This window comes from Paramisgurnus dabryanus, chromosome 19 (genome assembly GCF_030506205.2).
Source record: "Paramisgurnus dabryanus chromosome 19, PD_genome_1.1, whole genome shotgun sequence".
Classification (NCBI taxonomy): Eukaryota; Metazoa; Chordata; class Actinopteri; order Cypriniformes; family Cobitidae; genus Paramisgurnus; species Paramisgurnus dabryanus.
In genome coordinates this window covers 11,254,181-11,277,704 of record NC_133355.1, presented here as the reverse complement: position 1 = coordinate 11,277,704, position 23,524 = coordinate 11,254,181, and the positions used below count along the sequence as shown (strand labels likewise).

The 23,524-nt window shown below is 37.0% G+C and overlaps 1 protein-coding gene across 3 annotated transcripts in view; it reads right to left on the bottom strand.

The window, feature by feature from the left end:
- Positions 1 to 15,143, bottom strand: part of znf516 (zinc finger protein 516) — a 54,920-nt gene extending 39,777 nt beyond the window's left edge. For 2 of the 3 annotated variants that reach the window (XM_065288810.1, XM_065288827.1), the window contains exon 1: positions 14,836 to 15,143. The gene's annotated coding sequence lies outside the window, so the exon portion shown is untranslated. Of the gene's footprint in view, positions 1 to 13,605; positions 13,836 to 14,835 lie in introns of those variants that run through there. The other variant, XM_065288816.2, reaches the window with a different exon arrangement.
- Positions 15,144 to 23,524: the final 8,381 nt, after the last annotated feature.

Here is a 23,524-nt window from a genome sequence, read left to right as displayed (position 1 = left end):
CTTTATAAATTACGGCGATTATATTGCATATAGTTCCCTGTATTCAGATGCTGTGTTCACGTATTTACCTTTCTTTTTACTGTGTCTATGATATTTACATTACAATCCAGGATGCTATAGCACTCAAACTTGCTCACAGTGTAAAACCAAACCCTATTCATTCACCAATCAGATCCGAGCGTTTCTCTCTTCTCTCTTCCTCATTTGCTGCGTTCCGCTGTCACTCGCGTGACGTATTACAAAGCGGCAGACCTAAACGCATCGGTTTACTTGGATTTGGAGCGATTTTCACACAAAAAAGAGGAATAACGAGCGCCATTGCGGAAAATCCTGGTGGCGAGGGAGAGAGAGAGGATGCAACAATATTTGTTTGGAAAAAGGCAAGGAAATACGTCTGGTCGTTTCTGAATTGGAAGGCTGCAGCCTCCGGAGGTCAAATATGCAGGCTGCACACGTCATCAAGCCTGGGTTATTAAGGTAAACTGAGCATTACATTCGCAAGTCATAAGCATACTGCAACAATTTACGATTAACTAAGTATAATAGTCAACTTTGTAATTGTTAATATTGTGAAATAAGACAGTCTTGATGACGTATACAGCTTAGAAATACGACATCCGGAGGCTGCAACCTTCAGATTGAGAAATGGCTTCTGCCACGACGAGTTCCTCATCAGAAAGTTGTAACATGACTGCGTTTCTCCCTGTTGTCTCAAAATGTTGATCGTTTAGCATTTTAAATGTTTAGTTTTTAGTTTAGTTTTAAGGTTGGCCAGTTCCTTTCCTTTGCGACAGTGCTGCGGCGCTTGTGGGCTCTAGGGGCGCTAGAAGTGAAAAATACGTGTCTAGCACCCCCTAGTGGCCAAAAGTTTCATGGTGTCCCTTTAAGGCCAGGCGCTCTAAAATTTCCTGCGTGCCAGGGAGTGGGAACAACAAACTAGTTGGTTTTAACCCTCTGCATGCCAAACAACCTCTCTAGTGCAAGGAAATGTCAGAGCTGTGCGTATAACAAGTTCAGGTGCTAGAAGGAGTCCATGCCGCGCACATTCAGGTCCAAGCAAAAGTCCAAGATGCACACATTGAGTTCACGTGCATGCATCCGTGCACATTTCAAGCTCTCTTGCGCAAAGTGAAGCCCACAAACCCTCTCATGCGAGGAAAAGCATGCAAAACGCATGTTAATGTGAAACTATGATGATAATAATAATCATCGCCAACTATCGCCATGAAAGCCTTCTATTAGCGATTTGTCTGACGATCGTCGATACACAATACTATCGTTCATCGGCACAACCCTATTCCATCATATAATTTTTTTCCTACTAGGGAAGTCAATGGTGCCCCAGATCTGATATACTGGTTACAAATGCTTTGCAAAATATCTTTGTTTTCATCAGAACAAAGAAAGTTATACAGGTTTGGAACAATTTGAGGGTGAGTAAATGATGACAGATTTTTACATTTTTCTCTGAACTATCCCTTTAAAGATATTTAGCATTATACAATTCAAAAGTAAATAGTACAATTAAACAATGATAAATATCCTATTTACTAAAACGGCAGCTTGATTTTGGGATTAAATTTAGCATTGAAATACCCTTGCTATCTCAAATGCCTCTTTTTACACTTGGGTGGGTGTCTGTTGAACAGATAGAGTGAATGTAAGTGGCTTGCAGATGCACTCGGGTGGTTGCCATGGTCTAAAGCAGAACTATAATCTGAAGGCATTAACTTGCTCTCTAAAAAAAGACCTCAGAACTGGGATTAGATTATCACGGTAAGGCCAGCTCAGACACTCTCTCTCTCTTTATTTTTGTCTCCCTCTCTTTATTTTTCTTTCTGCATATAGTGCATACACTTCCACAGATGATGGTAAAGACAAATAAACACAGTGAAAGAACAGGCAGCGTAACGAAAATACAGGGTGCTTTTGAGCTTCTTCCCCAAGCCTTTAATCTTTAAGTCCAGCATATGTTATGGCACTGAGCAACATAAACCTCTTCTTGGGAAATAGCCGCAGGGTGAGCGACTGTTGAATGGAGGGGCTGCTGTAGCCCCTTGGGAGTGCTAAGGGTTAAGTGCCTGGCTTTGGGTTGCCAGATCTGCACCAGTAGAGCTCTCAGGTTTGACCCATATTTGGCATGCCGCATGCTTCCGATGAACGTCATGACATCATATAATGTTTTCAACCTGTGCTTCACCTAACAGCTACACCATTCGATCAAATCTTGTGTCGTGCACACTTTCGCACCTCTCCAGCACCTATATGCTTCACTGACCTTGACGGCAGCCCAAAACAGACACTCTTCTCCAGACCTGCCCGTCTGGTGTTAGTAAGTATATCTGCGTCCTTGGCAAGAGATGTGATCGCGGTTGTTCGGTTAGAGGCGTGCAGGGCAGCCAGATGTCTTTCTTGTGGCCTTCAAAGTATTGTCTCTCTGACTGTTAATTTATTAATGTTGCCTTTGCACTGCAATAACCCTCGCATTCCAAATACTGTATATACCAGAACAATAAAGCCACAGATGTTATCTCCTAACCAAGATTTTGATATTTAAAAACTGAATGCTGCTTGCAAAAGGGATTTTGTGGCTGGTTGCCAGGGTATTGCTATGCAGCTGCCAAGTTCTGTGATTGCTAGGTGATTTTTTTATCTGTTGCATTGTCTGCCAGGTAAATCTGAAAGTAAAAGCAGACCTTTCTGAACGAGCCCCAGGATTTAAAGCATCGCACATGGTGCGAGGAAAGTTACGCACCTTAATTAATGTTTTATTAAAATGATCCTACACTTTCCTACATAAAAATGCTGAGTTGCTGATTTGAACCCATGGTTGGGCAAAATATGGACAGAATCAACATTGGATTTAAAATTACTCTATGCTTGGGTTGATTCAACCAATGGTTGGGTAACAACAACCCAGCAATGGTTCATTTATGACTCACGCGCTGGTTCTACCCATGCATGGATTTAAAACCACCCAACATACTTTAGAGTAATAATACAAGAATACAAGCATTAATAAAAGTGATGCTAGTCTAAGATAGGGAATACAGGGGCAGAATACATGTGCAAATTATGATGAAAACTTCATCTAAAGTAATGCTGGGTTGTTTCTACCCATGGTTGGGTAAAATATGGACAAACCCAACCGCTGGGTTACTGTAAATACTGTAGTTTATTATAATATAATAATAGTAAATAATGTGACTGTATATTACTGTAAGGGCTTCTCGGTAGTCTATGCCAAGAAAATAAGCTCAGGTTTCTTAAAACGGCTGGTTTCTCTCACTCTGGTTAGTTCAGTAAAGGGCAGGTAATCTAACACCATGAAAACCCATCTCTCTCCGTCTCAACTCTACCCTCCTTCTCTGTTCTTCTTTTGCATGTTCCTGTTCTGGTAAGGGAAGATTTGTCTTTTTCTAATGAAACTCCCTCGTCACACCCATCTCCCATATGGTATGTGTGTGTACAATGGTGGTTGTGAGGGGGTGGCTCATATGGTTGTATGTGTGTGAGCATATATTTAACCAAGGGAATAAGATCTGTGTGTGTGTGTGTGCGTGCGTGTGTAAGTGTGTGTGTTGTCATCAGGAAGCCATTGCTTAGATGAGAGGTCCTACTTCCTGTTTATAGAGCAACCACTGGAGTGCAACAATAGCTGGAATTTTGATGGAGCAGCGGAGAGGAGGACCGACTCGCACCCTACAGAGGAAACGTCAGCTTATCACTCTTGCTGACAACAATAACACAAACACAACACCACAACAAATCTGTGAAAGAATCACTGCCGCGTTAACATATTCAATGTTGCTAATTAAAGAAAACAGCCATAAAAAAACAGGAAATGCCAGTAGCACCTTCTCGTCACACTTCTAACTTTTCTTTACCTAATTTTAAAAAAATCATAACGTTTTTACAAAAAAATACTAACATGATGTATACTTTTTAATAGTGCTGGGCAAAGATTAATCGCGATTAATCACGATTAATCACATACAAAATAAAATATTTTTTGCATAATATATGTGTACTGTGTGTAATTATTATGTATATTAAACACACTCACATAAATATAATATATTCATTTTAGAATTGTTTTATTTATTTATTTATTCACACGTGTAAATGTTTCTTAAATACATACATGAATGTGTGTGTATTTATATATACATAATAATTACAGACAGCACACACTCATAAATTATGCAAAAAAATCACTTTTATTTTGTATGTGATTAATTGCGATTAATCTTTGAACCGCACTCATATATCATATTATATAACATCTAATATCATTTATTTCACATTATCGTAACACGATTTTTTCAAGAGAATTGGATAGGATCTTAATGGTATTACAGTAGATTTCATGTAATACTGGGGCTAAATATGACCCAAAAAATTACATATTAAATGTAACTTTACTGCATTAAACTGAACTGTGGCTAAAATGTGACAAAAGCATCCTATGATATAAAGTGTTGTTTTGGCACACGCCTGATCAAAATGGTGGTGTCGAGCGCTCGTCTCCCTGAGGAATATGTCGGGCTCTCAGGGATTTGAGGTCAGTCCAGCTGGACGTCTGGTGCCAAAACTAGGTGGATTACACCCTTTAATCCCAGTCACCCCAAGGTAAGGAAGTAAAGTAAAGCTGCTCACGTCCTCTCTAAAATGCAGACCTTATTCAGATGATCTTTCTAAACCGAGTACAATCGCTTGTTCCAGCGTAAAAATACGTAAGAGTTTTGCTTGTTCCTGCAGCACAAACTTCCAAAATGAACTATATGCAGCATCATGTGATGACCATTAAGACTACTTGTTTTACAATCACATCAATAACACTTTTGTTCCTCAAAAGTGTCAAAAGGAGGAAGTACAACAGACAACTGAATTTCTCTGCGTCTCAATCAGCTCCCTTGTTCAGTAGTCAGGGCACTAATCAGGGAGTCTACCGTTCGCAAAATCCTTCCAATGCACTGGAATGATTGTTCCATAAAAATTCCCACAATGTAATGCAAAAGTGATTGAGACACACCCTTTGTTTGGATGAAACCACCACACTCTTCAAACAAAATGGCTGCTCAAATAGCTTAAGATTTAACTTTAAGGGCAGTTTATTGATTTCACTAGGACATTTTATAGTACTATTTACATGTATGCATTTGGCTGACATTTATATCCAAAGTGACTTACGGCGCATTCAATATTCATTTTGTACTGCTAAAGCAACACTATAATTCACAAGTACTTTATAAGTTTACTATTAAGTCCATAAATACAATTTGCAAGATACAAACTACAATAACATGAGTTATTCGAACAGACTCCATTGGATATTATGGGTCTGGAGCTGAATGTTAGCTGTATTTTTCTCAATAAGGAATTCCCTCTGGGCTTGAGCTATTAATAAACTCAAAGCTCTTTCTTAGAGGAACAGCTGGTAGGAAAGAGGAAATTTGTAAATATTCCAGATCAGTTTTTCACATTGTGAAATGTATAAAGCTCACTGTCATATGACCAAGACTGACTTGACTTGATTCATTCAAAATCACAGCTTATTCAAAATTAAATCACTCTGTTATTTTTAATGCGCATGACGGGCAAACCGACACCTGATGTTTTAATCACAATATATTATTTTGCTCACAGAATGCACAAATGAAGAAATAAAGCGTAGTTTTCTGACATGTTGTTTTACAGACAAACCAGACGCTGAATAATTTACAGCTGCAAGGCCTTGACATCCACAGGATCCAATTAGTTGAAATCCACATGCAATCAGTCCAGAAAAAAAGCCACAACAGGGACATCTCCAGAGAGACGAGACATTATTAGCAAGTTTCGATTCGAAAATACAGAGGTGCACTACATAAAGAGCAAAGCAGATGCAATGAAAATCACACTGGTGCCTTGACAAAACATGAAATTCTTGAAATCAGATTAGTCACCAAAGAATGCGATACTCCATCGCAAATGATCAGTATAGTATCTGTACTGTTGTATTGCATAGTTCCGTACCACAGAGTATAATATTGCATGATATAGTATAGTAAAGTATAGTACAGCATAGACACTCTTAAAGGGACACTCCCCTTTTTTTAAAATATGCTAATTTTCCAGCTCCCCTAGTGCCTGTTTACACTTGGCATTAACATGCGTTTTCGTTGATCGGATCACAAGTGGACGACGTTAATTCCAGGTGTAAACGGTGTTCAAAACGTTTTGAACGCGTCCACTTTCGACCACTTTCAACCACATTCAGAGGTAGTCGAAACCACTTTCGATCGGATCGCTTTGGAGTTGCGGAACGCAATGTGGTTGAATGTTTTCGAACAGCCACACGCGACCGCCTTCTCTCCGCCCATTTATCTAATCTGAGGTATTAAACACTAATTTTACGTCTTTTTTTACTTCTGCCGTGAACATACGGTGAACAGCGCTATTTTTAGCCTTTCATTGATAAAACTACTGCGGGTGTTCTCCATAGTTTCGTTTTAAAAGCGTGAAAGTTGGGCGATCCTATTTCATCAATTGCGCTGAAAATTCAGAGAAAGCTCTAACATATAAACGTACAAAACTCTGTGCAGCATGTTTACTTGCTAAACAAGCAGGGGACTCCAACATTATATTAGTTTGCGTCCATATAAACTCATAATTACTCCCGCTCGCGTTTGAATGACAGCAGAGAGACTCGCCCACCGTCTCACAGAGCACCCCCTCACAGTATTCAGCACAGATGCGGTCGAAAGTGGACAAAAGAGATTAATTTAAATACCAGGTGTAAACGTAATGTGTCTCTCTCGTCCACTTGTGATCCGATTGATGAAAACACATCTTAATACCAAGTGTAAACAGCCCCTAGAGATAAACATTAGATTTTTACAGTTTTGGAATCCATTCAGCAGATCTCCGGGTCTGGTGGTACCACTTTTAGCATAGCTTAGCACAATCCATTGAATCTGATTAGACCATTAGCATCACGCTAAAAAATAACCAAAGAGTTTCAATATTTTAATAAATAATTTTAATTTTCCGTCGGCCTTAGTAAACGATGTAACTACAGAAGAGTCAAGTTTTAAATAGGAAAAATATAGAAACTATTTGGTTATTTTTTAGCGTGATGCTAATGGTCTAATCAGATTCAATGGATTATGCTAAGCTATGCTAAAAGTGTTACAGCCAGACCCGGAGATCAGCTGAATGGATTCCAAAACGTTAAGAATCAATTGTTTAACTCTAGAGGAGCTTGAAAATGAGCATATTTTCAAAAAAGTGAAGTGTCCCTTTAAAAAGGGTGCAGTGTTGGTGGCATAGCATAATTTTACCTTGCATTGTATATACCATTGCATAGTATAGTATGATAGTAGCCTTTATTTGCCTGTGGTCTGTATAATGTAATCTAAATTACATGTTATCTCTCATAGTGCCCTCAAAAATAAACACATAAAGCATCTAGTGACACAAATGCAAACCTCTGGAAAGCTAAACATTTGTCTTTCCTGGTATTTAAAAACAACTTTTCCACAAAACATGTGACAATACAAAGAGTCTTAAAAACCAATCAATCACAGTGGGTGTCTGTTCTGTCTCAGCAAACAACTAAAATGAAACCAACAAGGCAAGTTTGGGTTGCAGAATCTGTCCTATCCAGTTTACAAAGGCATTACAGTGAATCAAAGCCTGAAACACAACATAAACTACCTATACACTAAAAAGATTTTAACCCTGTGAGTCAGCCTGGACGGTTTATACGACGTGCTCAAGTGAAGAATGGCCGTTTCATTTATGCCTAAGGGTGGAGCTGCAACAGCTGTTTGTGTGGTTTTCAGATAATAGCAACAATGGCTTGCTACCATAATCTTAAATAGAAAGTTTGTTAGACTCAAATAAAATGGCATTAATATTTCATATACCTGTATGTTTTGGTCTTTTATATAAGGGAATCATATTCTATGGTAAAATCTGATTTGATATGGTTGACAGCAATTAAAGAAAAGTCACAAATGTTGCCTGCAGTGATGGCTAGCAACATTCTGGACATGATGAAAGTGAGGTCATGGTCAAAACAGTGATGTGTGCAGTATACAGTACCAACCTGTTCCTGTTGGAACATTGGACAGGAAGATACACACTGCCATCACTTGTGCTCTCGAGTGCCAAAGCTATGCCCTGCTTAGCTCTCTCTCTTTTTTGTCCATATGCCAAGCTCTCCAATACACACTGGCATTATGCATTGCATGCCCAACACAGCTTACAAACACAAATGCTGGACAAACCCTCTACAACAACTGCTATAATCGAAAAGGCATTACATGTTATTATTAACATTTTCATTATGACATCACAACCGTCTCCGAAAAATCATTAGTCAGCATTAAAAGACTGAAGATTATTTGCAGAGATTTGAATTGTTTCTGCTTTTGTCAAAAAAGACAATGTTTCTTTGGTTAAATACACAAATTGTAAACTGCACGTTAAAATATCAACAATATCCTTATCTCACTCTGGAAAAACAGGTACAGTTAGTTTGGCTGTTCTGTGTAAGGGCGGATTTACTGCCGTGGGTAAAAACTGAATAAATATTCTTAATTTATTTGTATAATATTCTGCCTTTGATGTTTTCCTCTTTCACCAGTTTACCAACCATAAGGCGTCCAAATACACTCTAAAAACAATCGGGGCTATATCGGTGAAGCACCTGTGTAGAACCATAGGGGGGCCATATAGCAACACTATAGCACCAAATATGGTTCTACATGGCACTATGTGGTTCTACACAGGTGCTTCACCGGTGCTATATGGCACTAAAAACGGTTCTTCTATGATTACGAGCAAAGAACCACTTTTGGTGCTATATAGCACCATTTTTTTTTAGAGTGTGGTCCTAAATTTATGTTTTTAGGTAAAAGTTTCAAACCTTTGAGATCGGGCAGCACACTATTGAAGAAAATTGATATGTGATAACTTGCTAAAAAAACAATATGCAATATGATAATGCTTTAAATTTGGAAATCAAATAAAATTATATATATTTTTAAATGTAACTACTAACATCCATTTCACATTCCTTTTGGGAAAAAAACGTTACTCTATTTGTCTAATCAGTCTATCTGCTATATGCATATTTCTAAAACTTTGACTAAACGTAACTTTGAAATATTAATATCATTACTATGTGCATATTGCGATGTTACGCGATATTACGGCCCCTCTTGCTTTTGGAAATCTTTTTAAGCTGCATTCTTCTTGGTCTCATTATTTCCAAAGATACCGTCCTCAACACTTTCTGGGGCCACTGTATGTAAATCCTACTAAACAACTATGATGAACTGCCGAAAACAAACAAAACACACAAATAGGTATATAATTAAATAAATATCAACCAATTTAGGAAGACATCTGTTCTCCCCTAACCTGGACATCTTAGCGCAAATTAAATTCTTCATGCGGAGTCTCTCCTCCCCCTCGGCTGTACCTAATCCTACTGATTAAAACATTTTTCTTCAGCCCTAATTTTGTCTGCTAGAGGGCTCTGATGGAGGCTGGGTGTGCTCTCTATTGAGCAGATTACCCTAATAGCAGGATTAGCGCCCACATGTTGACCACGCGTGGCGAAGCTGCTCGGCCGTGGTGCCAGCTTCGAATCAGATGGTCTGGGGCAGCGGTCAAAATGCAAATGAGAGAGTTTTAAATGAAATACAGAAGTGAGAACAAGTATTTGGTAACTCAATTAAGACGTGTCATCATGATCACTAACACTTTAATTTTAAACACGTGTTTACTTGCCCTAAAACTATGGGTGGAGTATTGGAACGTGACTTACATAATTTATATCTCATGCTATTATGTGCGCAATTACAATATTGTCATTGTTCTGAAGAACGGGTAAAAAAAAACTTTCTTGAGGTAACAATGTTTCATTGTTATTCATATCAAAGGTACAGTACATAAACACCCTAAGGGAAAATAACTAGACGCAATACTTCTTTATAACAAGAATTATTGTTCCTATGAGGATGAATGGCAAATGATCTCTCACCATCTGATAATGTCCCCTTAAAATTTAAAATAGTGTGTGTATGCAAATTCTTCTAACTATTTTTCCTGATTATTGTTGTGTTAGACTGGATTCACTAAAGTCAGCTGTTTATCAAACAGACAGTTATGCAAACTAGCCCAAAACAGGTAAAACTGCACCTCACTTGAGGACATAAGCGTGACCAAAACCAAAGCCATCTACACACTCATCTTCTAAATGAAGGTGTGTTTTTATTGACTTAGTACGTGTAATGATGTGACTATGAAACATGTTATTGTTATACACACTATAGTATTGAATTAAAGAAAAAAAGATTTCAATAGATATCCATCTCTCTTTCTCCACTGTAAATCTTTAGTTGCATAATAAAGTACTACCGTACGAACTTTCCCAAAACAATCCTATATTGTACAAATGACACTAATGGTTAAGCAGCCTCGAATTGCTCCGGTATAACAAAGGCATTAAAATATTAAAGTTGCGAATGTAAGCTTTTCTGCTGTGTCCAGATGGGGGAACTACAAGCTTATTCAGGCCACCGAAAAAAGAATTCCAGTAATCTACTGCTGATCCTTCACAATGGCACCCTTGTGCTTATTGTTTTTCCCTCCCCGCTCCCTGTACTCAAAGCCACTGATAATGTTAATGGTCCCTTCCTCCAGCGAGCGGATCTTGAGCTATTAGGGAGTTGCAGGAGGACCGTAAATGCTTGTTAAGTCATAGAATGTCGAGGGGACGCACAGGGTCAACTTCACAAGGTCGGCACAAGTTCAGGCTATAAACTACAAATGGTGCGGATGAAACGAGTGAAAATTGTCTTGTGACAAAGGGGTGTTTCAAATTAGGACCTTGGAGATACTTACTGTTATTTAATCCTGTGAACATAAGCAAAAAATCCTTATGTCAATGGGTTCTGCCTATGACCCTGATATTGGTTAGAGCTCCTGTAGTTGAAGTTTGTACACTGAATGTGCCATAAAACGCTTTGAATGAAGGTATCTGTCAGATTTAGGGCTGCACGATATACCGATAATAACATTTTAATATTTTTCAAAGTTATCCATAGTCAAAGTTTTAGGTCGATGCAGAGAGACTGAAAGACCAAAATGAGCAATGATTTCTTTAACCAGAGACAATGTAAAACATGTATGTTTGTTTTATAATTTGCAATTAAATAGATAACTATAAAGTATGATCACATCGTGTATAGTATATTACATTATTTATCCCAACATATCACATTTTCATTCAATATCGCACAGCCCTGGTCAGATGCGCAGATATCATAAAGATTGCACATCAACGAGAATTTATCTTTAACATTTTATACTTGAAGGATTTGTCTATTTTCTTTAAAAAAAATCTAGATAATTTACTCACCACAATGTCATCCAAAATTTTGATTTCTTTCTTTGTTCAGTCGAGAAGAAATGATGTTTTTTGAGGAAAACATTACAGGTTTTTTCTCATTTTAATGGACTTCAATGGACCCCAACACGTAACAGTTTTAATGCAGTTTAAAATTGAAATTTTAACGGACTCTAAACTATCCCAAACGAGGCATAAGGGTCTTATCTTGCAAAACGGTTGTCGTTTTTGGGCAAGAAAAATTAAAAAATATGCACTTTTAAACCACAACTTCACGTCTTTCTCCGGTCCTGTGACGCGCCAGCGCGACCTCACGTAATTGAGTAATGACGTGGAAAGGTCAAGTGTTACATATATGAAACGTACATTTGCAGACCATTTTAAACAATAAACTGACACAAAGACATTATTTAGTATCATTCGACATACAACAAGGTCGGAACGGTCCTCTTTCTCCACACTTGTAAACACTGGGGCGTAGTTTCGCATAGGTGTTGGGGTCCATTAAAGTCCGTTAAAATGAGAAAAATCCTTGAATGTTTTCCTCAAAAAACATAATTTCTTCTCAACTAAACAAAGAAAGATGGATGACATGGTGGTGAGTAATTATCTGGATTTTTGTTTAGGAAAATGGACTAATCCTTTAAGTTTGTGCACTCATTTCTCATTTACCCAACAAAATTCGCAGAAGACAAACATTTTTCATTTAAATATATGCCTAGGTGAACTGAAGCCCTCTGACCCTTCTCAGATGAAGAGCGAAAATAACCAAGAAAGGCTAGGCAACATTCAAGCACTTTTTCTTTCAATCTCAAAACAATCACAGCTGGGATTTCTAAGGTTGCTTAGGTCTCTTCACAACTCAAACAAGCTCTACAACACCCACTCGTCCAATCCCAAATAGACACGCTAGAGTTTGTTTGATGTATCCTGTCAAAAGGTGTGTAGCGTGCGCACGGAAGTCAAGTAAACAACTGGTTTCAATGAGACTTTACAAAGTACAGTAAGCAGCTGCGCATAAAAAGGAAGTGACTTTAGCTAAGAGCCCATGCAAATATCTCCCACCGCTGCTGCAAGGTGTGTTCTTTGTCTATCAGTACAAAACACAAAAACAGCTGTACCGTTCAATTCACTATCACCTGAATGTTCAACCCAGGACATGAAAAATACGTGCAGATGTTGCTTTAGGGAGTTTCTATAACCTGAATAAAAAAGTCTGTTTGATAAACAACTGGCTGTAATACATTCAGGAATCAGGAAATTGGGAAAATTACGAAAAATAGCACAGTATTGAAACAGGTCTTATTTGTATTTAAGCATAAATTGGGCATTTTTACATTTTAGAAATGACTTTTGTATAATCATGCTGATTCATTTGTATTACATAACATTTCTGACTTGAACAAAACTAGTTCATTTACATGTTATACGAAGCACATAAGCTTATCTGACAAAACAAATATTGAACCTGTACACATGAACCCTCGCAAGAACACATCCAAAACTGCAAGCCGTACCCACACAGACCCACAAAAGGAATAAAGCTAAAGTATCCAGCTCAAAGTCATGTCGCTCAGAGCCCTCATCACAAAGCAAATGGGTATTAGCCAGTGTGCTGACGACGTCATCCCAGAAGCAGTCCCCCGGGCCCCGGACCCCTGCCATTCATCTCATAATACAAGCCAAACAAAGTCCTACTGATGTTTGTTGTGTCGTTTGCCTCAAGTTATTTTACTGTTTTATGAACTTTTAAAGTACAAAACATCGCAAGATGAAAAATAATCTAGTACACTTTAGTAGTTATTTACATAGTAAACTGTAGTGTAATTGAGTAATTACTACACTTTGTTAATGCATAGGCTATTACTTATAATCATTAATTGAGAAACTAAAGTAAATACTGTAGTATACTTTATTATTTACTAATTTAATACTTTACAGTATCTAGTATTTTAACTACAGTTTAGTATACTAAATACTTAAGCATACTAAAGCATTTCTTAATGTGGGATGTTTCTTGGCACAATGACAACTATGATAATGATAATGTATTCACAAATCTCCCTCCTCCATCTATTCATAACCAAACCAGTTAGTTTTTGAACAAACACAAAAATAAGTATTCTTACTTGTAAAGGTGCATACTAACTCAATTACTGTTTACTATTCAAACTATGCATTGATTCGCATTGTCTTACCATATGTGTATGTATTAGTTATCCTCCTGAGAGAAAAAATCAGTCATGCGCATTCTTAAGGAAGCAAAATGCTTATTTCACATATTCCTCATCCGTCACCTCGAATATCCCGATTCAACAGGACCGTTATCCAAAAAACTCCCGGTAAATCGGAGTCCGTCCTCTGCGAAAGGCTTTGAGCCTTGATAATGGTAAGTTAAATGCGAACTGACAAGCATCCGACAAGCTTTCAGAGAGAGGGGAAGGGGGAAAAACGAACAAAACAAAAAAGTAAAGCACCAAAGCCCCGCCCTGGAACTGTATTATCTCACAAAGTAACATTAGGTTTAGATTTAAGACCATCCGAAGCCACTGATCGCTACAGAAAAGAAAAAAGCGTAATAGATAATGTTTTTGAAAAAGTCAATGTCGAAAAAAATCAATAAGCTGATGGAAGATAACTGATGATAACCTAATTTGATGCTAGGCAGTGCATGGCTTGTTTTATCCTTTCTAAAATAATTGGTTTTAAATGATGGATAGGCTATGCTTTTCTGCATCAACAAGTTATTGTTTAAATGCAAAACAGACGTTACGATGAGCCTGTGTGGGTGAATTGGCTGTTAAAAGAAAATAATTAGGCTACAACTAAAAACATTCATTTACTTATCGTTACTTTAATGCCTGGTGTTAAATTCAACAATTAAGTAAAAGTAAATGGGCTTACTGTAGCATCTACACTGAAAATGCCAAACTCAATATAACTGTCGTAATCGTGTATCAAGAAATAATTTGGCCTCAAAGTCTAAAAGTTAACTAAAATAAACAAACATCTACTTGCCAACAACATAAACGTGAAATGTTTTTGACATGTCTGGACTATCACAGCTAAAAATGGCTTGAAGATCTTCAAATGAGAAACTTCCTAAAAATAACCCGAACAGGCAGAGATTAAATGGGCAGCGATCCGAAATGCAAAACAATACAGGCGTCATGTAAGCTACTGTAATACAGATATCACGATCGCTGTCATGTAAATAAAAGTAAACTGCCAAACGATTGACTGTTTAATCTGAATTCATCTCGAACATAGCCTACAGACATGCCGAAACAATACCTTTTACAGCAAGCCAACGCGAAAGCAGACCGTCCGATGCTTCCTTGAAGTACGCGAAGTATCATTAAAACGACAGATTAATCGATAATAAATAAATGATCGATAAATGATGGTCATCCGATCGTCAAACTTACCTTGATACATGCAAATGACGTAATGAAGTTGTGGGGCAACGGCACAAACGCAAGGTGACACTCCGGGGATAATGACAAACAAACAAACTGTGTGGCATCCGCAGTTTCGAAACCACTTTAGCTTTGAAATCATATAATCGTCAACGATCAGATGTACAGACACGGGTTGGTAGGACCGTGTAAACGATGCGATGACACCGAGAGACGTTGATCTGGATTGAGACGGATCGACAGCGAAGTGGCCCGTGTGTTTGGTGCGACACCTGGAGCGGCGATGGTTCCTCCCTCTTCCATTCACTATTGTTTGTTCAGCAGAAAGTTGGGTGATGCAGAAAGTCTATAGTTGGGTGGACTCATAATGGCACAGTCTGTGTTTACTGACATAGATTAGGCTACCAAAAACATTGATCGATAATGATGATTCAAATAATTGATTTTTAAAGAGTGATGTTCGCGTGCTTCGTTTATGTATAGCGTTTTATGTGATACACTCTTGAAAATAAAGATTTTAATTTTTTTGTCAGTCTAGATCAGTGGTTCTCATATTGGGGACCGGGGACCACGAGATGGTATCAGAGGGTGGGAAAATACATTAATTTAAAGGAATTCCTACTTAGTTAACTTAGCTAATTAGTGTTTTGTTTTATTTTAATTCTAACTTCGAGATTGTTTTATATCATGAATTTTCGTTGGGGTCCTGCGAAGGGATGCTCATGCACCCTACACAAAGGGGGGGGGGTGTACGCCAAAAAGCACCACTGTGCTAGAACAAAAAAATATTTTTATGTCATTGTCACAAAGAACTTCCTTTTAAAGGGATAGTTCACCCAAAAATGAAAATCCTGTCATCATTTACTCACTATCATGTAGTTACAAACCTGTATAAATGTCTTTGTTCTGATGAACACAAAGGAAGATATTTTGAGAAATGTTTGTAACCAAACCATTTGTGGACCCCATTTACTTCCATAGTATTGTTTTTCCTAAGTAAATTGGGTCCACAGACAGTTTGGTTACAAACATTTCTCAAAATATCTTCCTTCATGTTTATCACAACAAAGGAATTTATGTGGGTTTGTAACTACATGAGAGTGAGTAGATGATGACAGAATTTTCATTTTTGGGTGAACTATCCCTTCATATCATTATTTTAAAATTAAACATAATGGTTACACTTTACAAAAAGGTTCATAAGTTAACAACATTAGTTAAAATAAACTAATAATGAACTGCACTTATACAGCATTTATTAATCTTTGTTAATGTTACTTTGAACAATTACTAATACTTTTTAAAAATCTTGTTAACGTGAGTTAATGCACCGTGAACTAAAATTAACAAACAATTAAAAGCTTTATTTCTATTAACTAACATTAACAAAGATTAATAAATATATTGTTACAAATGTTTTGCTCATGGTTTGTTCATGTTAGTTAATACATTAACCAATGTTAACTAATGAACCTTATTGCCAAGTGTTACCAAAATAATATTGCCGTAAAAGCAGCTATAGACGTTAGAAAAGACAAAGATGTAATGGTTATTAATTATTGTACTTTTATTTCGAGTATCAGATCCTTAATTTGCTTTACTTATTTTTGATCTTTTTGAATTGTTGTTGTTTTTGTCTTTTATTACATAACAAAAAACCTGAGAACAGCTCTGTCAGTCTTCCTCAGCGATAGATATATAGATAGATAGATAGATAGATAGATAGATAGATAGATAGATAGATAGATAGATAGATAGATAGATAGATAGATAGATAGATAGATAGATAGATGTAAATGATTGTACTTTTATTTAAAGTAACAGGTACTTAACAAGAATTTAAGAATTAATGTTGTTAAATGTTGAACATTTTCCTTTAAGAAAACTATAGTAAAGGCATATCTAATAAGCATTGTATAATTCGTTACATAAGTTTAATGGGTGACATGCTAAAGTGGGTAATGCGGTAGTTGTTTGGCTGGAGCTGTTGCAGGACACCTATGTGAAGAGCGGTCATTAGCAGCTCTCACCAGAGGCTGTGACAGCTGTCGCTTGTGGCCGCCGCTGGGCCTCCGTGCCTCCCCCTCGCCCGTTCACAATGCTCCTGTATGAGGAGTGGATCTGAAAAGACATGCAACCTGACTCCCTCATCTCCATTTACCCATCTCATATTTAATCCCAGACTCACCCTGTCATTAACCAGCAGTCACACTATTTCTGACCCACAGCTCTGATCATTAATCAACGTATTCACGCAATTATCGAACGCCTCTGCTGCTCGACTCGAAGTGCTCGCTTTTCTTAAATTTCTGTTTATCTCCATCTCTGTATTTCCAATGTCATCGTCTTGTGAGAATGCTTGGCAATTATTGTGGTGAAATTAGGTTTGGTTGGTGGGATCTGGGACTGGCACCCTTTAAAGGGATTGTTTTTGAGATGGAGTACTGTGAGTGAGAGTAGATGGATTTTTTGGGTTGCGTGGGGGAAGGGAGATTCTGAACTCTTTCACCTCACAATTCCTCTCAGGCACACACAAAACCTCACACACAGGAGTCTGGACACAAGGATGGGTATAAATTATCATGTGGCATACAAAAAAAATCTTTGTGACTTAAACTATTCAGTTTCTAACAAAAAAACTACAACTAAGTCTGATTCTGATGATTCCGTACTAAATGTTCCAAAAATGGAAGCCCTTATGGTTCCATAAAGAACCTTCAACATTCACTTCAGACTTAAAGGTTCTTAGGAGAACCAAAAATGGTGGTTCTTTGAAAGCAACAACCTGTTGTTTTCCACAGCAGTGAAGTGGAACAATTTTGACTCTGAGAGAGTTTTAGTTTGAAGAAGTGGGGGAGGATGCATGTGAATATTCCTCAAGCGGGTCAAAGTTCACAAGCTCCATCATGAAGTGCAGAATCCTTTTCCTGTTTCACCTCCAGCTGTGCACTTTACAACATCTTCAAACAAAAATGACCCTTTATAACTTTGTATATGTGATTACGATAGCATGCCGTATATTCTTCGTACTGTTGTGAAACAGGATGTGTCAACTTTAAATCTGGGACGTCGGGTATCAGTCACAGTGGTTGCTCTAATGCACATGTCGGTTTAAAGCCGTATACAATGAAATGGTATGTTCAAAATGTTGCAGGAAAAGGAAGTGTAAAAATAGGCCAGCAAAGCACATGCATTTCAGTTTCTTCGTGGTAAAGGTAAAAAAATTGAAAGTTATATACTCACCCTTCTGTTTTAATCCTTCGTCCTCTGATTTGCAGTGTCAGGCCTGTTGCTTTGACAACAGCAGAACGTGGTGAATATTTCATGAAAGGGGGAAGGGGGAGAGGTGGATCGCCAAACTTTGACCTGGTGACTAATCTATTCAGACAAAAGAAGGCAAACTGGAGACAATTAAGGTGCACGGTTAGTTCTTTGTTGGTTTTCAGTTAGATGTTATGTTTACACGACTCCTGCTGCTTTGTTTCAGCCGTAATACGTTGTTCAGTTTGTAGGCTTTCTGTAAACAGATTAACCATCAACCATCACTATAACTGCAAAAATAAACAAAATATTTAAAGTGATAGTTCACCCATAAAAAACTGTATACATTTCTTTGTTCTGATAAACATGAAGAAGATATTTTAGAGAATTTTTGAATCATAAGCCCCATTCACTTCCATAATAGGAACAAATAATAATATGGAAGTGAATGGGGCTTATGATTGGTTTGGTCACAAACATTTCTCAAAATATCTTCCTTCGTGTTCATCAGGACAAAGAAATGTATACAGGTTTATAACAACATGAGAGTGAGAAAATGATGGGGGGGTGAACTATCCCTTTAAGGTCATTATCTTCTAGTAATTGCCAGTATCACGAAATTATGTACCTATAGTCACGTAATTTTGTGAGTCTTTTCCGTGACACTGACACGTTTTTTCACCTTTTTGCGTATTTATGTTTATCACGAAAATGCGTGACTATTTCACGCATGGACCAGCGTGACAATGTCACGCTTTGCCACGTTTGAGCGTGAGCATGTCACGCTTTTCTGTTTGTGTCACTGTCACGTATTGGTTACTCAACTTTTTTGTCCTATTTTCAAACCATTATCGCTTCGGTTTAGGGTTAGATTTGGTGCTTGTGTTATATGTCACTTTAAGTATTTGTCACTTTAAGTATTGGTTTATAAAAAAAAAGATACAATACTTATTCTTTTATATTTTCTAAACTTTAACCAATTGTCACCTGACGTTGGGGTTAGAGTTTGTTTAGGTAAGGGTGTCATTTTATGTAAATCTAACCCTAAACCGAAGCGACAATGGTAAGAAATTAGGACAAAAAAGTTGAGTAACCAATACGTGACAGTGACACAAACAGAAAGCGTGACATGCTCACGCTCAAACGCGGCAAAGCGTGACATTGTCACGCTGGTCCATGCGTGAAATAGTCACGCAATTTCGTGATATAGGGTTGCAACGTGTCACTATCATGTATTTGTTACTCAATTGTTATGTCTTATTTTCTTACCATTATTGCTTCGGTTTAGGGTTAGATTTACATAAAATGACATCCTTTCCCAAACTCTAACCCTAATGCCAGGCGACAATGGTTTAAAAATCATAAAATATAAAAAATTAATCATGAAAAAGGTATAAACCAATACTTAAAGTGACATCCTACTGCAAACCCCAAATCTAACACTAAACCGAAGCATCAATGGTTTGAAAATAGGACAAAACTGTTGAGTAACAAACACGTGACAGTGACACGTAAACAGAAATACGTGACATGTTCACGCAAAAAAGGCGGAAAAACGTGTCAGTGTTATGGAAAACACTGCAAAATTAAGTGACTAAAGGTACATAATTTTATGATACAGGGTTGGTATATTAGAGCATTATATAAAAACGAATGGCCTTTGATAATATAGACTATTTCAATCCAAAGCTTTTCTTTATGCATTGATTGCAAAATAGTAACAATGTTATTATGTTATGGATGTCATTAAAACATGTCGCTCTTTTACCTCTAATAACCCATTTTGTACACTTTGATACAAGAAAAATAATTTTTATGTCAGAAAAGCATTATATTTTAGTTCTTTATGTATTATATTTCATAACATTACCAGGATGTTTATAATATGTGTATGTTTATACTGCACGTGTGCCTTCAAAATCTTATTTGCTTGCCTTTCAGAAAATACTTTCCATCCAAAGCCATTTTCTGTGCACTGATAGCAGTGATGGTCCCCCTGGAGCAACTTAAGGTTAAGGGCCTTGCTCAAGGGCATAGAGCAAGAATATGATTTCGGTAACTCTCCAGGGCTCCTCCTAGTTGCAATTGAACCCCACAGCCTTTGTGCTCGTACACCAGCACCTTGACTCCTTCATGTTGCTCTCAAATTGTAGGCTTGTTGAATCACCGACACTCCCGAACTTAACAGATGCTGCAGAAACTCTTCTGCTATCCATTACTGCGCAAATCGCATTTATTTCGCCTCTCATCATCCATCAAAGCATAGGTGCTTTCATCTGGCAGTGTCTCTTTGTACCTGTAATTAGTTTTTGGATGGGAGATCGAGTGTATTAAAACAGCATAAAAAGAGAATAAAGAGATTTGTGTTTCCTTGTCATGGCTGCTCGGGAGCTCTGCTTAATAATGGCTGATAGATTTGTTCTGTCAGCCTGTACAGAAAACGCTAGTGTGGCATGTTTATGACATTACATCAGCGCAAGAGTGGAGCTGGAGGCAGGTCGTGTAAACAGACAGCTTTGTTCTAATCCTCGGTCCTATACAACAGATGTGAGGTTACCTGATTTTAGTTGTGTTACAGCTGATGAAGCTAATGTAGACCAGGCAACCTGCAGGTGACTAATAATAAAGAGCAGCTGTAGAGCAAAGCCCTTTTTACAGTACATATACACTCAAGCAAATTTACTGTATGTGAAACATTTGACCTTTCATACTTCATAAATGACAGTATCAGATTCACTGTTACATTTATGTATTGCATCCTACAGAACCCCCGTTATTGATGCACATTTGTCATGCTTTCAGAATACACTGCGCTGACCTAATAACAAGTATGAATCTAAGATGAATGAGAACAGGGAGGGACAGAGATAGAGAGTAATAGCAGGGGTGCGGGCAGATGGTCGGGGCTGGTGTGGAGTCTTGCTTCGGTGGAAATCCCTGAGTGCTTAACCCCTCCTCCACTGGGGAGAGATGTGTCATGACAACATTTCACCCCCACCCTGCGACAGATCCACAGCGCTATATCCAATACTGAGCTCTGTCAGTCTTCTTTACTGTACACATCTGCAGGCTGAGAGAATAGATAGATAGATAGATAGATAGATAGATAGATAGATAGATAGATAGATAGATAGATAGATAGATAGATAGATAGATTAAAATACAAATAATATATTATAATCATTTTTAACATTTTTGTGTAATGCATGTATGGAAAAATATATAGCTTGTTTATTTTGCTAATGTTAGAAATGTACATTATGCTAAAAAAGCCTAAAAGGATTCAATTAAAACTGAATCAGTGGATTTTAAAGGATGATTGGGATTTTGACCTGAATATTGAAATAAACCTGCATGGATCGTCTTTTAAACTCAGACTCGCTGATGCCCTCTACTGCCGCATCACAGTCATGACGTCACACCCACGAAACAGAGCCACTGCTGAAGCGATTCGTTTTTCATATTTAATGGTTTAATACTTAAAAGCTAAATATATACAAACAATTTCTGAGAATCATAACAATATATATTTTTAAATAAACTGACTTAAATTAATAATCCGTGAAGTACATAAAATTATACAAAATAACCACCTGTATACAGCGCAATCTGTAGGCTACTTTTAAATGTACTTCAATATCAAACCAAAGGAGGGCAGTATTTCTTTATAATATAATCAAACACCTGTTGATAGATATATTTTTTAAATTGACAAAAGTCATAAAAGAAATATTTAATAAAAGTAACATACTAAACATACTAAGTAAAGATGTATAAAGAGATCTTGAGACAAACAAAATATCAAATTACAGATTTTAATCGTTTTCAATGCCCATGGTTTGAAAGAAAATCGAATTGAATCACTATAGGGTATAATGTCTTATTTTTTCTGGAAAGAAATGCAGTTTTTAAAGAAAAATGTATACCTATAAATATATAATTTTGCCAATAAAATAATAAAATATATCATTCAAACCAGTGTTTCCCAACCAGGGGGTCGGGGGCCTCAGCAGATTTCCAAGGGGGCCTCCAGATGGCTTAAAATTATTAAAAATTGGACAAAACCAGCATTAAAATAATCTAAAACAATCCATCTTAGTAGTGAATATACATCTATCTAGTTTTATTTAATTTTATGTGGAAAAAATTGAGTGAATGGGAAGCCTTCAAATATTTGTGGTGCGCAATAGGGGGCCTTGAAGTGAAAAAGGTTTTGTTTTACAATGATCATTAATATTCTTGCAATGTGCTGGTGAACACACAGAATAATGGATTGATGTGTATGTCTGTACAGCTATGCCAAAAACAGATCAAACACTCTTCAAAGGAAGCACTGAAACAGGCCATGTATTTTTTGGTCTTGGAGAGAGAAAACACGTTAAAATGTGTTGAAGCATATGAGCATGTTCAAAGGATGCTTCAGTCTTTGACAGGTTTTAGGGTACAGAACTAAAAGTCCATTTCTAAACCCTTCAGTGTGTCTCAAGTGCTTGTTTGAAGTCATAAAATATAATGTGTGTGTAATATATAAATACAGTGAAAACCAAATGATCACATGATCATACTAAAGGTGCATGATATCTAACGGTCATGTGTTCGGTTCATATTTAGATTATTTATGTTGATTTGTATGACTCAAATACAGTTTAATCCACACTTGAGATTTGTTTGAAAACATTTTTTACTTTTATTGTACTTCATTTCGTTCAGTTTAGGCCTAGTCAGTAATGCCTTATAACACATGAACAGTGAGTGACGCATAAAAGCGATACTATTCAGTCAAGTCCAGGCTTATATATTTATCTTTAATGAACAAAAGCAATAAATCTGACACATGGATACAGTATTCTCAAAACCCTTAAAAGACCTTTCACTGACCTTTTACGAGACCATTTCTAAAGACATTAACAACCAAATGCCTGTCAGTCTTATACACAATTATACAGATTTGGCACCATGCAAAGGTCAACCAAGACGATTGTTGGGCACACAGTTATTTTATAGAGAATCTCTTAAATCACAGCTTTTCTTCTTTTTCCATCCTTTTACTTTTATCTTACTAATTCAATACAAAACAAATATTAAAAGAAATTGATGGGCCATAAGAATATATTTTATAGTTTAACCATTTGGTTGTTTTGTAAACATGAAAAGTTTCTATTCAACCCGTTTTGCTTTTTTGGTACTAACTAAAACTAAAAATGTTTAGCCTGTTCTTTAGCCTGTGTGACTGTTCTAAAAGTTAGCTATCAATAGTATCAACATAGAAATAAAAATTAAATATTTTCGAGACCATATCGGGTTTAAAAAAAACTATTGTTCATGAATTTAAATATTAATTTAAAAACGTATACACAATTTTATTGTATACAATTATTGAGTTTTGTGAAATGGCTCTTTTAATGGGACAATCAAGAGATCTTTTTTCACACTGTAA